The sequence below is a fragment of the Sinocyclocheilus grahami genome, unplaced genomic scaffold, assembly GCF_001515645.1.
Source record: "Sinocyclocheilus grahami isolate Dianchi unplaced genomic scaffold, SAMN03320097.WGS_v1.1 scaffold1118.1, whole genome shotgun sequence".
In the NCBI taxonomy this organism is placed as follows: Eukaryota; Metazoa; Chordata; class Actinopteri; order Cypriniformes; family Cyprinidae; genus Sinocyclocheilus; species Sinocyclocheilus grahami.
The window spans coordinates 129,898-134,452 of record NW_015506297.1 but is presented as its reverse complement, the minus strand read 5'-3'; positions in this window follow the sequence as shown (position 1 = coordinate 134,452).

Below are 4,555 nucleotides of genomic sequence, written 5' to 3'. Positions count from 1 at the left end.
AGCTTTCATGTTGGAATATCCCCTGTGTTTTCATTTACTAAAGACTATTTGAGTTATTCTACGGCTCCTCGGCTCCTCGCTCCTCCCCGCTGTGTGCACTGTGACAGTAGGACTGCGAGGGAAGATCTTTTCCTCTACCATACCTCAAATCTCATTAATACATGTGCGTAAACTTGACGCTTAAATACATTTTTGACTGCAATGCTTAAGTTACAAACCAAATAATATCGATCTCTTCCTTAAAATGCATTATGACTACCAGCAGTTTGAGGACATTATAAATGAGAGAATGCATCAATCTTATTTAGATATATGAACTGCACTTTCAAAATGATTAAAAACTGCTTTCTATCCATCATCAGTTGCTAGTGCTCAGCTATAAGTGAAGACATTTTTCCACATTGTAGATTGTTTTGCTGTGGATTTCGAAATGCCATTTCTGTGAAATTGAAAGTGGTCTTGTCAAGCGTTTCACTGTTTTACTCTGAAATTCACATTTGAGTCAATATTGGGTTAGGCTGGGAGGGAGACAGCGCTCTGATGCATGAAGAGACTGCTGTCCTCCTACAGATGCAGAAGATGAAGTTTCCTATTTGATAATTAGATATGAGAGACTCAGGTTGTAAACAACATGTAGGCCAGCACTGTGCTTTCTTCTCAGCGCGAGCGCATGGTGGGGTAAAATGAATTCTTCTCCTGGGTTCTTTATAGAATATATGTCCTTTATGCATTTATGTATGCATCATTGTATGTTTATGTACACCTGTTTGATTTCACATGTACTACATGCTACTTTGAACCTTAAAACATTCTGTAAAGACACAGAAGATCATCGTATCACTCAGAGGTTGTTCTTTACTAGTTTGGGAGACTAAATGGATTAGTGTTTTGTTCAAGTATAAATTTTGTACTCAGTTTTTTTTATTTTTATTATTGTTGTAGAGTACTGAGGGCTTTTTTGGGGGGGGGGAAAGCTGGGCATTTGGTGTTTGAATATAAGAAATCTAGAATGAGATTTAAAGATCACTTGACTTCTGTCAAATTTGAAGCTTCCATCATTATTCTGTAAATCTGCTGTCTTGCTGCTGCCTAATAAACTGAAGTATTAAAGAGATCTTATTTGTCATATTCTTTCATACAAACACATTTCACAAAATTCCAACTTTTTTCTTTCCAAAAGCAGTTGCTGTTACATGTGCCTCACCCTGTGGTCTGTTCCTACACACTGCAGTGTGGGTGACTCATCAGAAACAGGACAGCAGATCCAGCTCACAGAAGGAAACAAGGAAGTGTCTGTAGCACATTGAACCTATTAACTTCACACCACTGGCAGTGCTGACCTTTGGAGGCATTGCACAGTGTTGTAATTGACGCTGCAAAGGCTGTTGCGTTGGGGGATGATAAAATACTGCTGCATTACCATAGATCAAAATATAGTTTGTGCTGTTATGTCAATAACTGCTTACAGCATAATTCAGTCATTTGTTTTCTTGTTTTTTTACAATCCAGGCTTTTACAATCAGTCCATTTGTTCCGTGCTTGGCTGTGCAGAACCTGTCAAGACTATATAAATCATGTCAAAGGAATTCAAAATCAATTCTGAAACATAAAAGTAGGCCACCGCAGACAGAAATGTGTGCTGACTGCTTTATCAGTTTGGGGCAATCACTGCATCAGTGGGAATTGGCACCAATGAATGTTCAAATGAACTTACAGCAGTGATGAGACTTTATGAACTGGCACAAAAAACACTTAAAATGGATGCAAGAAATCTTTTTTATAAAAGCCAACTTTTCTGAATGCATCACCAACTGTTATGTTGATTTCAATTGACCCTTCGCAAAGACCCGCCCCCCCTAGTTACTGTTGCTATGTCCGACAGGCCATGGCGCTCTCACGGCACACATCGTGTTCTCACGCAGTGAAAAATACATCGCAGAGCAAAGAGGACACTGGCAACGCGCCGACCGACAAGACAGAGCAGGTTACTTTTGGTATGTAAAAAAAGTCTCAGCTTTCACATTTTGTCATTCTTCTAAGAAATTCAAACAATAAATACCGTTTTGTGGCTCTTTAATGTGTGGTGACAGATCGCTGTAGCACCTCAGTTCAAGTGGCAGATGAACCGATCATCTCTTCCTCTTTACTAGTTATAGCACAAAATAAACATGAATGAACACAAGGAATCTTGTTTCAACCTCGGAAAGACGTCAATAAACACCATTTTTTAAGTTCACGTCCACCAACGTTAATCCACTCTCCTGTCAGTTTGTTTGTTGGACAAAATGGCAGATTCGACGTTATGATTGTCAGATCAAACTCCCGGCGAGGGGTCAATTGCATATCATTTAAGAAATATTTAAGGTAAGACCGTCATGCTCAAGTTTCCCTGATACGTGAAACAATAAGCATACTTGACGTGTGGTCACATTTACTGTTGTTCCGTGAATTTTCATGGGCAAAATTCAGTAATTTCAATAGGAGTCCACACAATCGGGAATTTCGCATTTGGACGAAAGATTTCGACATGCAGATTTTACATCGGGGCTCAAGTTCACCACACAAATTCGCTACGTTGACCAACAGATAGCTGCTTAGTTTGAAAGTGACTTCTGTGTGAGCTGTGCTTTATACATTACTGCACTATTGACAATAGACAATGGACCTTTTTCCCACTAAATCTCACACCACAACTTTAGACTTTATTGACCAGTGTAGCACAAAACACTGAAGCTATATATTTAAAATGTATAGCTATGAGACAGTTTATAATTTAATCAACACAGTGATGATCAGCAATGCATATACGATATGCTTTATATAGTAATAACTGTGTAATAACTAGGTACTCAGAACCTTAGCCTAAAACCATGTTATGTTCATACTTTTTGGGGGTAAGTACACTGTGAAGTTGCATCCACACATATAAAAGAACAAGAATCGCTTTTTGTCACTAATCAGTATACTGTAAAGTAGCTCAAATGCATTCCAAGAGCTGGTGGTTCTGCATCATATACTTTAATTAGCAAGACAAACTATCAACATATCAATCACTACTCACTAAGACTGCTGACAGCTGCTTTTCTTTGCATTTTATTATGTATCTATGTATGTGGTGTTACGTTCCCAATTAGATGTCTAGGGGCAAAAGGGAAGTAACGCTTTAAAGGAAAGGTTTGAACCGTTCTCGGTCCCAGCACTCAGTACACAAAATAAAATGCCAATAAATGTATTTACAATACACAAAATGACATATTTATACAGTGCAAAAAGATAAGAGAAGCATCTCTTCAGGAGTGGGTAAAGCCAAAGTAACAAAAAAAAAAGATTACTACCTGTAAGAAGGAAATCTAGCTAACCTCTAAAAGATCAAAATAAATACAAATAAACAACAGAATTCTTATCTGACTTCCTAACTAGCAAAAACAGGAGAAAATGAGGACAAACGAAAACGGCACCGAACTCCCCATTGCTCCAGCACTCAAAAAAGAAAAAAAAAAGAAAAAGGCAAACTACTCAAGCTGTGCACTACAGCCAAATCACACTTAAGTTTTGTTTTAAATTTAGGCTTAATACATAAAACTGCACACTACAGTCATAACACCCATATTAAGCCTAAAACACACCAACAAGCATGAACACTCTGGGACTGGCAACGTCTCAACACACTCATGCTCTTGGGAGAAGAAACATCTCACTGGCTCACTCTCTCTTGATCTTCTTATATACTGGTTCCTTTTGACATTGACAAGGAGCAGCTGGTAAGTCCAATCACCTAGATTAGGACAGGGAGGAGCACAGAATATAGGACAAAACATACAACAAAAACTCCCAGAATGCCGTTGGGTCCACTGGCAGCATATCATGAAAGACACACACCATGATAATAAAACACAAATTCGTACGTCCTGGGACATAACAGTGGTTACAGACAAATCATACAGAAACATCAAACTGCTTCTGAATTTCTCTGCACAGGTGACTTGTGAGCTCCACTGACACAGTCTTCACTCCTATTGGTTGTCACCAGGTGCGTCACTAGTGGAGACAAAAAGCTGGAAGTTGCTGGACATCACTGATGTGGATTTAGTGCATGTACAGTAAAAAAAATGCAATGCAGAATTTCATGACTCATTTAAAAGTTGTATTATATTATGTTTTATATTATCAATCTTCAATCCACCAATGCTTCATTAATAATTTTACATCTTATTTTTGAAATGTGGAACTGCTCAGTCACATTTTGGAATACCCAACAGTCCAACAGATTTTAAGAGAAATTTGTTTTTTTCTTCCAGTTTTCCTTCTCATTGTTTATTTAATGATTGTTAATTCTAGTCTTAGTCATCCTTCTGTTCCACAGGTCTTCACAATTCTCTCTAGACTCTCATCACAGAGATGCAGTGCTCAGTGATGGACTGCATATGAACATAAAAGGTGAATCACAAAAGATGAGATAAAGGTAAATGTAAAAATCTGAGTGTCTCCTCTTTTGTGTCTGTTTTGGTGAATCAAAAAAGACAACACATCCTCAAGAAGAGATCCATAAGATTGA